General features: G+C 34.0%; 1 pseudogene; it reads left to right on the forward strand.

Annotated features, from left to right (window-relative positions):
• The first annotated feature begins 5,520 nt into the window (after positions 1-5,520).
• Positions 5,521-8,743, forward strand: LOC125273294 (annotated as a pseudogene).
• The last annotated feature ends 2,823 nt before the right edge of the window (positions 8,744-11,566 follow it).

The following is an 11,566-nucleotide window of genomic DNA, read 5'->3' on the forward strand; positions in this document are numbered from 1 at the left end:
ATTAAAATAATGTCATTAATTACTCACCCTCATGTCGTTCCACACCCGTAAGACCTTCGTTCATCTTCAGAAAAAAATTAACGATATTTTTGATGAAATCCGATGGCTCAGTGAGCCCTGCATTGACAGCAAGATAATTAACACTTTCAGTGCCCAGAAAGATAATAAAGACATATTTAAAACAGTCCATGTGACTACATTAATGTTATGAAGTGACGAGAATACTTTTTGTGCACCAAAAAAACAAAATAATGATTTTATTCAGCAATATCTAGTGATGGACGATTTCACTGCTTCGGGAAGCTTCAAAGCTTTACGAATCTTTTGTTTCGACTCAGTGGTTCGGAGCACCAAAATCACGTGATTTCAGTAAACGAGGCTTTGTTACATCATAAGTGTTTCGAAATTTCAATAACTCACGTGACTTTGGCAGTTTGATATGTGCTCCGAACCACTGATTCGAAACAAAAGCTTCCAAGCTTCATGAAGCAGTGTTTTGAAATCGCCCATCACTAAATATTGTTGAATAAAGTCATTATTTTGTTTTTTGGTGCACAAAAAGTATTCTCATCACTTCATAACATTAAGGTTGAGCCACTTTAGTCACATGACCTGTTTTAAATACATCTTTAAAAAGGACATGATCTTGCTTTCATCATAACTAACAGGGCAAACTTGATGTAACTAACTTGATTCGTTGAATAAAACAGGAGTTTTGGTGCGAGTCCAGAACTCAGTCACTGATAAACTTGCGCTGTTTGATTGACAGCTCCAGCGATTGTAAAGGGAGCGTTCTTTGATCGCTTTCTATATATAATTTTATCACCGTTTAAATAACAGATTGTTTTCACCCTACTAAGAGAAACAAGGTGAAGTTGACCGTTTAGTCACTGGTTTGATTTACTGACAAAAAACATCTGTATCCGATATCAGATCAGGCAATTAGAATGAACACAGTTACTGACATGTTGTTGCATTACTGTCGAGTCCATATCGTAAAAGTCTGTTTGCACTGAAATGTGATTGATTTACCAAAGAATCCACAGTGAAATGAACCAAATACAAATAAATAAAGCTCAACTGAGACATTCACATTTTTAAAAATAAATAACCATATTCCCATGCCAGTGTTTCACCTATCTATAGGCACAATCCAGAATCAGTCGTTCGCTGGATCTGGTGTCACTAAAAGCTTTTATTGGACTAAGAAGGATGCTTTTAATCCTGAAACTTACAGGATATTCTTATAGTACGATGGCCTCTTATATATCAAAAGCTCAAGGAAAAGTTGATTTCTCAATTCATGACCCCTTTAAAAAGTACTATTATGGCTGGCTTAAAATGAACCCAAAATAGGTTGGAAATTGTTGTACGGTGTTGCAGGTGTTCTGCTGGCCTTATATTACGTTTCTCCAAACACAAACTACAGATGTTTTGTTGAACATCCCATCTCTGTTTTATTTATTTGTTATAAAAATTATTTGTTAAAAAGCGCATCTTCATTTACAGAGAAGGGGAGTGTGTCTGTGTGTTTATTGAACACTGCTCTTATAGTCCTGGATATATCATGTTACGCACAACAGAAGAAAATGAATTATTTTTATAGGTTTGTAATTGATTGAAGAAAGATCAAAAGTCAGAATAATATGACCAGTTGACTATGACCAGCTGAAAGGTGCATCGCATCACCTATTGTACCACATTTCAAATATCTAATGAATCTTTATCTATGGTCTAGCTCTAAAGAAAAATTGATAAAGTAGGAAGCTTTTTTAGAAATATGCAATGCATAAGTAATGAGCTTTCACACTCATTAGAAATCTTCTTACATATTCAGCCTTCTTCAAAAAATTACATTTTAAATGTGTATTTTTAAAGCAATAACATATGATTGCCTTGATAGGCTATATAAATGAAGTCATGATTGTGCCAACTTTATAACAAATGTATTTTTTTATGTTTGTTTGTTTTTTTCCACTGACAATATTTCAAGCTTGTTGTAAAGTGTTATGGAAATGTGAGACCAAAACATGGTTGTGTGTGGGAACGACATCTATATGTCCCATGTAAGGTATTTATTTATTTTTAGGTTTTGTGTTTTTGTTGTGCTGCTCTTTTTTTTTATTGTTATTTTACAAGTATTGTTCTGTTGAGGTTTTCTAAATAAAGAGAAATTGATCACTGCTGACATTTTGTGAATTTGTGCTTTTCTTTTATGAAATATTTAAGATTTGTACAAATTATACACTGTAATGATGTTTTACATTGCATGACTGCATATACATATACTACAATCTAAAAAATGCTGGGTTGAAAATGGACAAACCCAGCAGTTGGGTTAAATGTTTGCCAACCTGCTGGGTAGTTTTATTTAACCCAAAATATGTTGGAAATTAAAAATCAGACACATAATTACTAGAGGCAACAATAATAATCAAAAGGTGAACATTTATTAATAAGCAATTTAACGTTTTGTTTAATTATTATTCATTAAACTTATTAATAAATGTTCATTTTCAACTTTGGGTTCATTTTAAGCAAGCAATACAGTAATTTTTAATCAATAGTTGAGTTAAATAAAACTACCCAACAGGCTGGGCAAACATTTAACCCAACCGCTGGGTTTGTCTGTTTTTAACCCAACATTTTTTAGTGTAATGACACATGTAACATTTGGCCTCTTTAAAAATGTAAATCATCTTTAAATCAACCATGTCATTAGACATGCTGAATGTACGAAAATGTTTATTTACAAAATGTCTTAGTAACTACAAAGTTACGAGCACATTTTATTACACTACCTCAGAATGTCCAGTAGAGGGCAGTGGAGAAATTCCAGATAAAAGAGCCACTCAAAAATGTTCCAGGAATACTGAGGACTAATCTACAAAATATGTAGATAATTAATTGTGGCACAAAATACACATAAACAAATAACTTTAATTTTTCCTTATTAGCAATGAATAATTATTGCTGTTAATTCATAAATGTATAGCTAAAAAAAGGGCATACATTTTGTGCTATTTTATGCGTTTGAGACATGGTGTTTTCCTCAGTGCATAACTTACTTTTCACAAGTTTATTCTCCATCTGTAAATGTTAGAAAGTAATGCAAATATTTCCATTTTGCGGCTAAACTTCACAGTGAACGAGCGCTGCTGCGCACATGCGCACTAAACAGACGGGATGCACTAGAAGCAATAATTCTAAAATATACATTTCGCTAAAATATTTGATGTTGGACATTAAATGTGCCTTATGTACAAGTTTAAACCTACAAGTAAGTGTATTTTTTTATGATGGATTATTGTAATGCGGTAAATCAATATACTTTGGGACAATTACTGAGTTTAGATTCATTTTACCAATTAAAACTTAATCTGTGCATATTTATTTTAATTTTTAATTTTGGGATCTTAATTTCTGCTCTTCTAATAACCATAAAGAGTACTACTGCCAAACAAAACCAGAGAGAAATCTAATTAAATATTGGGCACAAAACATTTAGCCAGTAAGAAAGGAAAACCTGTAGGTTTTACACACACACGTACACACACCAGGCACGTGCACACATAGACAAAAAAGGGGCTTGAGCCCCTGCCCTTTTTCTTCCTGGAGAGAAAGTGCCCTTTTTTCTGGGGTGCTTTTTTTTTTTTTTTTTTTTTTTTTTTTTTTAATAAATGAATATATATTCCTGTTTGCGCACAGCTTCCCTGTCAAACAAATATATTTACTGTATAAAACAAATAAAAAAAATACTATATCAGGTCGGCTTTGTCGAGTTCAGATGCCCTCGCTCCGCGGCACCATTCATGCCCGCACGCACGCGCGCCACGCCCCGCCCCACCTCACCTCGAGTTTGCTGCTGGCTGAAAACTTGTGACAACTATTCCCGCGAAAATGCAACTGCTGTCTGGCGATAAGAAGCGAAAAAGAAAAAAGGCCCTAGATGGATGCATCCCGTGCATTTCTTTCAGGTAGGCTATATGTTCACAAACCTGAAAGTTTTGTCTATTTAAGGGTTATTTATACATGTAACGCTGCATTAATAGTTTGACCACAATCAACACATCTGCCTGATTTGATACTAATGAAATATATGTCATATTATAATTTAAATGATTGTATTGTGCTATGCATTTCGTTTTGAACCATTGTAAACATATTGGTTGGGCTGTCAATACCAGAAGAGAAGCATTCCATGGACGCACATCCATGAACCACATTATTAGACAGTTTTCTAAGGATGCATGGTTTATTAAAACTATTTAAAAATCATAATACAGCATCAGCTACATAATGCTATTCTTAAATCTACGCTTACACAGGATAATACATCAATAAAAGTTTAAACCCTCGCTCTGTCTTTGCATGTTTGATGTCCACATATTCTTGTTGAAGAAATTACAGTGGCTGTAGCATTTCTATCACAAAGAAGTGGGCGAATATTATTATTTAACTAATAATATATTTTTTTAATCATGGTTGGCTTTGATCGTGGATTGATCGTGCTGTGCTGTCTAACAACAAAAATCAGCACGCTTTTGGCGTCCTCTGCAGGCATTTGTTATAATATATAATGTATTAACAGTTCAGGAATTTTTTTTTTGATGTGTTTAAATATGCAGATTAGCTTATTTTGGTTAATTTAGAAGAAATCTACAGATGCAAACAGACGGAGGGTAGTAGGCTTAAAACAAACTCCATCTAAATGTGTAGGGTTAGGGTTAAGTTTTCTTTCCATTAGAGTAAAAGACATGGCAGCAAAAATGGACCTTAAAATTGTAAAATTGTAAAATCTTAAAATTGTCCACTTCATGAAAGAAGTATTCCAATAACACCAAAAAATTAAAACGATTTATTTATTTGTGCAAAATAAACAAATTATTAGTGAAACTATGTCCCTCTCCTTGGTGCAGTCATTTATTCTAAATATATAGCTACTTGAAAATAGTTGTTGTTGACATCTCTTGTGATAAACCTAGTGAATACTAAAGAAGACCATGGTCTCTGTGTGAACTGATTATTTTGTAGAAATCTGTGGAGTATAAAACAATTGCGTGAGTTTAAGTGAAGTCAAAGTTGTCTTAATATATTTAAGGGTTCATTATTTTTTAAATAAATAATTATGAGAAGTGCCCTTTTTTCCACTTGAGCCCCTGCCCCCCAAAATGTCTGTGCACGTCCCTGACACACACACACACACACACACACACACATATATATATACATACATATGTTAATAAAGTCAAATAATTGTATGTGAGACAGTCAGCTGTAATATCATTGCATTCCTATTGGTCAGTGTTAGAGAAGCTTAGCTTAGCCTGACAGTTAGCCTGCCCCAGACCAGGCTAGTTTCCCAGCATAAGTTGCCAGAGTAACTGAGTTTGAACTAATTTAAGTTTGTTTTATGAAACAGAATTCGCTGACATCAAGTCTGACTAAGTAAAATAAGCCTGGGTTGTTTTCTAATCTTGTTTTATGAAACAGCCCTCAGGTGACATCACAAAGAGTTAAAGTGAAAGTATTTTATATACGGAAGTGAAGAAAAAACAACTAGCATCGCAAGGTAATTTGATAGCTCATAATAAATTAAGCCTTATTTTGATATATTTTTTGATTTCATGTTTCCTTTGATTGCGTTTACAAATTGTTTGCTTTTACAAACTGAAAATAAAGCTTTTAATGGTCTCCTGCTGTTGCATAAGCGTTTATTAAGCAGATGTTCACTTGAACCTGAAACGGGAGAATGATGATGCAATACTTTCAAATGGATGTTTTTCTGTCTTGTTATTTATATTGGAAATTCTTTCAATATATTTTTGAAAGATATTTTTCGAGAAAACATTGGAAATATAGGCCTATTGTATGTGTAAGAGGGCTGAGATTAGCAACATAACAGAGCAATGCTAAGTGCTAAGACGTTTTTCAGTTGTATTTTAGGTGAACCCAGTGCTAATAAACTATCAAAATATACCTTCACTACTGTGTAATTTTAAGTTATTCTGATCAATGATGTTCACCTTCCCCACGCTTGGACATTTATGCCTGTGATCTGTCTTCTGTGATTATAGGCACTGTTCAATGAAGCAGCTGCATAGGCAAAATAGTGAGTATTAAATGAAAATTCAGTAGCCTGTTTTAAATAATCTTCACTGTAAATAATTATAATGTTGTTCAGATATAAGAACATAATGAGTTTATGATTCTTTCTTTGTGGTCATTTTTTAGTTTCAATGAACTTGAAATTTTAGGGATTACTTCCTTTTGTATTACTTTGTCATGTTATACCAACAATTACATTTACAGTGCAGAACGTGTTGTGAAAGCATCTTTGAGCAGCTAAACTGTGATCATGGCATCACTTCAGGGTGAGTGTTTTTCCTACAAATAAATATTTTGATAAAAAAGCATTATGGAGCAGTAATGTAACGTGTATGCTGTTTTCTGTGTTTCCTCTGTGTTTTTGGTTCTGTCCTGTTTGACTCAGTTTCTCTTTGATTAATCATTCTGTTCACCTGTTGTTCATTCATTATCTCATTAGTTCCTTTTGTTTGTTCATGCGCATAAGTCCTGTTTCCAGAGTATTGCTATTAAAGTCTATCTCCTAGTATTATTCCTCGTGTTTGTGTGTTTAAATACCATGTTCTGTGACAAATAATTTGCCTTTTGATTTTGTTCCATAGGCTCCTCTGTACAGTCAGATCTCAGAATTGTGATCATAGGAAATGCTGGAGATGAAAAGAATAAAGTGGTAAAATCAGTGCTGAACTGTGAGAATCCGACAGGAGTGAGGTTGGGCTCTGTACGTTACATCAGTGTGAACATGAAGGAAGGAGGATCAGAGTTGTTGAAGCACCAGGATGGGACAGAACCTCACAACAAACAGCTGAGAACATAAAAGAAGAAGTTGAAAGAAGTGTGTCACTTTGTCCTCCAGGACCTCACGCTCTTCTTCTGGTCATTCCTGTGAAAACTCTCTCTGAAGAACCTTCTCCCACTGACATTACAGCAGCACAGATGCACATGGAATTGCTGTCGGAGCGCGTCTGGAAACACACTATCCTGCTGTTTGCTTGTGATGAAGGTGCGGAGGAACCACAAATCAAAGAGCACATTCACAGCACAAAGAAAATCCTGGAAAAGTGTGGAGGACGAGTCTATGTTCTTCAGAAGAGCACTTGGGAATCTCCCGCTCAGATCCATGAACTGTTAAATAAGATAGATGACCTGGTAGAGGAGAATCATGGTGATTTCTTTATACCACAAGCTTACTATGAACTGATGCAACACAAGACACAAGAAGCATCTGGTGAGAGAAAGATCAGACACAGAAGTGGAAGTTTGGACAGTCCTCCTGACAGTGAGTATAATCTCACAAAAGCTCTCACACTTAATAAAGCACTGATTTATTAATGTTGTTTTCTTTTACAGTGAATAAAGGAGTTTCTGGGGAGAAGAAAGAAACCATAGAGGCTTTAGAAGACACACTGAAAATCAACATGGACGTCAAACAGTTTGTAGTGATATTGATGGCTGTAGTTGGAGCACTTATTGGTGCAGTTGCTGGAGCTGAGAATGGAGTTTCAGGGTCTTGCAGTGGATTAGTCTTTGGTATCATTGTAGGGATTTTACTTGCAAGTATCTCCATGTACATTTACACTCACATTTATTCACGCTCTTATCCAAAGAAACCTTCACGGCGTACATCATAAACACTTGATTCATAAGGAGCTGCATCTTTGAATGTACAGATATAAAACTGCAAACAGTCCAGAAGAGCATTTTCTTATGTAATTAACATAATAATATATAATGTGTATATATTTGCTTGAAAACTGTAAGGGACAATTTGTATGAGGTTGACACATTTTGTACTGTAGATTTGAACTGCACCACTTGTATGTTTTGTTTTTTGTTAGATAGAAAAGGTAGGTTAGGGAGTGAAACTCGCTGAAGACTTGCTTTTCTTTTTCTTTTCATTAGTTAGGTTAGACTTTGAACTTGAGTTAGATTGGTTTTTGTTTTGTTCTTTTCTTTTCTTTGGTGCCATTAGTGTTTTTTCTTCTATTGCTTATGTAAATATTGTACATATTTTTCCTTTTGCTATTTTGATACCTTTTCATTATTTCTACTATTATTATTATCTCACTCCTTTTTCCTTAATTGTAAAATAAACTAAAACCCAGTGATGGTTACAAAAACAATGCAATTTTGAAACTAAAACTATGTTTATTGGCAGTTTTGTGTAGTGTTTTTTCTCTTGCTAGCATCACCAGCACATATAATGATTGCAAACTCAATGTTGCTTCTAACACTAGACTAAAATTAGGAAGTAACATTTAATGGGGGCTCGTCCGGGATCTATCAGTCCCGAATAACTTTATATTGTGTACTGGTGTGTGTGTACTGGTTGCAGCTGTCATTGTTTTATTGTTCATTTGCTTATTATGCATTATGGAAATGTTTAGTTTGCAGAATTTTATCAGCATTTTTCAGTGTAATATCACATTTAACATTTGGCCTCTTTAAAAAATTATTCATTTTAAATGATCCATGTCATTATACAAGGTATGAAAATAATGTTCTTTTACAAAATGTCTTAGTAACTACAAAGTTACAAACATATTTTATTACACTACCTCAGAATGCCCAGTAGAGGGCAGTGGAGAAATACCAGATAAGAGCCACACAAAATGTTCCCAGAATACTGAGGACTAATCTACAAATTTGTAGCACAAAATACACATACATAACTTTGATTTTTCCTTATTAACAATGAATATTTTTATTTTCATAAATGTATAGCTAAAAAAACTGCATGCACACATGCAAGTACATTCAAGAAGTAAAAAGTCAGAATCAAAAACATTAACAGCACTTCATCTATCTACAATCATCTACCTCATGACAAGAGTGAATCTGCATGAAAAGTTGAAAAAGATTTTGTCGGTTGGAGTTTTAAAAGACTTGAAGTTTGAAGGTTTTCAGTTTGAAATAGTTTTAGTTTAGTAGTTTTAAAAGAGATGATAGATAGATAGATAGATAGATAGATAGATAGATAGATAGATAGATTGCTCATTTGAACATTACGTCAATGTAATTTTCAAATTAATAAAATTACATTGAATTTGGGAATTTTCTGAGTTTTGATCCGCTTTTTTTAGGAAACCGTAAGTATGATCAGTCTGAAAAGATACAGCACACAAAGTAAGTAGTAGATCAGTTTTTTTTTTTTTTTTTTTTTCAAGCCAACTTAAATATAAGCTTCCACAAAACAGTACATAAAATGAGGTGGTCATTGTGCTGTTTAGTAAGAAGTTTTCTGACATTTGAAACTATTCTCACTTTTCCCTGTAGGAAGCAAAGTCATTTCCCTCTGTTCTTAAAGGAACACTCCTTTTTTTTTTTTTGAAAATAGGCTCATTTTCCAACTCCCCTAGAGTTAAACCGTTGAGTTTTACAGTTTTCGAATCCATTCAGCCGATCTCCAGGTCTGGCGGTACCACTTTTAGCATAGCTTAGCATAGTTCATTGAATCTGATTAGACCGTTAGCATCTCCCTTAAAATTGACCAAAGAGTTTTGATATTTTTCCTATTTAAAACTTGACTCTTCTATAGTTACATCATGTACTAAGACCGAAAGTGAAAATGAAAAGTTGTGAATTTCTAGGCCGATATTGCTAGGAACTATACTTTCATTCCAAAGTAATAAATATAGCTGCAAGCAACGATGGCGGGCCCAAGCCCTGTTGCACTGCCAACCCGGTGGCTTCAGGGCAACTGTGCACAGTGGGCAATATGCATTTAAAACTTCCCTGAACTATCGTTTGTGCAACAGTCTTATGCTCCAAAAGCATGCTTTCATTAAATTTCAATATGTGTGGTATAAAAAATAAAATTATAAAATTAATAAATAGAGCCAAATCACAGAACCTGCAAAGACGATTTTAATATCAGTCTCAGGTAATAGTAAGGTACATGTCTAAATTTTTCTGCTCACTTATGCAAGTTTATTTTAAACAGCCACTTTTATAAAATCAAGTGAAATTTACTTAAATAGTGATTTTTAATAAATTTGAATTATATCAATAAATAATTAATTTAAAGACGTGTTGTACATGATGTTTGCAAACACAGCACATGACTTTTTATAACACCCATGTCGAGAAAACACACACTTTCCTTTGTAAAAACAAAACAATGATTTAAGTCTTGTATGAATCAAAACACGAAATCACAGGTGTTGGTAATAATAATTGTAACTCAAATGACATTTGAAAAGTAGTCCTGTCCAAATAGTGATATAATGTCATGGTTCAATTTCAAATGAGTGTGAAGTTATCATTTGCAGTTCAATATTTCTATAAGTTCATCAAAAATACACAGACACACACACACAGGTTTGTGTTGCTGTCTTAGTGAGGACATTGCATAGACTTTCATTGATTTTAAATCGGGTCAATGATATTTTCTATCACCTAACCCAACCCCTACTCCTAAAGGCCCCGGTATACTTCAAACGAAGTTCTTTTTCATTCTTCGTTTAGGAGTAAAACGAAGTTGGAAATGCATGAACAGCGATATATTGTAAACGAACATGTGACGCCGCCCACACTGCTGAGAGCGACGTTTAGATGAATATGTAAATATGTGCCGTGCTCTTTCTTCTCAGTAACAAAATAAACACAACAAAAATGAGAAAATAGCAAGCATTTATTATAGAAAGGATAAGAAAAGCGTCTGATCATAACAGCATGGGAATGTTAGCACAAGCTCTGCAAAGTAGCACTCCAGTCACGTCACGTCTTCATATAGCACTTTATTCAATAGATTGCTTAAAATCAATACACACTCTCCTCAGCCGGCGACTCACTTTCCTCACGCAGCAATTGATTCTCCTCACGTTTCTTTTCAAATATTGTGATGGTGCAATAACTAACTACATCTAGTAAAGTTTATCATTTTTGTGTTGTAAATGTAATTTATTCTGAAGCAATATTCCCATCAGTGTTCTGTAAACTGTTACTGTTAAGATGTAAACTGTTAATCATCAGATTTGTATATGCTCCCTTAAAGGCATAGGTCAATCAAAAATCATTGACTTACCTTCTAGTTGGTCCGAACCTGTATGAGTTTCTTTCTTCTGTTGAACTAAACATATATTTTGAATGTCAGTAAACAGCTGACTGTAGCGAGTGACTTTAATTGTAGGGAAAAAAAATACTATGGAAGTCACTGGCTACCATCAACTGTCTGGTTACTGACATTCTTCTAAATATCATCCTTTTTAGTTCAACAGAAGAAAGAAACTCATATATGTTTGGAACAACTAGAGTGTAAGTCAATGATGACAGAATTATCATTTAGATTTAACTATCCCTTGAAATTGATTGTCAAGGCATTTTTTTTTTTTTTTAACCTTTTTAAAAAGGTAATTTTCCCCTAACCTTGGCTATCAATTTCATGTTAATTAGAATAACTCACTGTAGGGCTTTTACCATTATTTTTTCCACAGCAGAGGAAACAGAATCTGCATCAGAAGTGGCATTTAGATGCATG

The sequence above is a fragment of the Megalobrama amblycephala genome, linkage group LG8, assembly GCF_018812025.1.
Source record: "Megalobrama amblycephala isolate DHTTF-2021 linkage group LG8, ASM1881202v1, whole genome shotgun sequence".
In the NCBI taxonomy this organism is placed as follows: Eukaryota; Metazoa; Chordata; class Actinopteri; order Cypriniformes; family Xenocyprididae; genus Megalobrama; species Megalobrama amblycephala.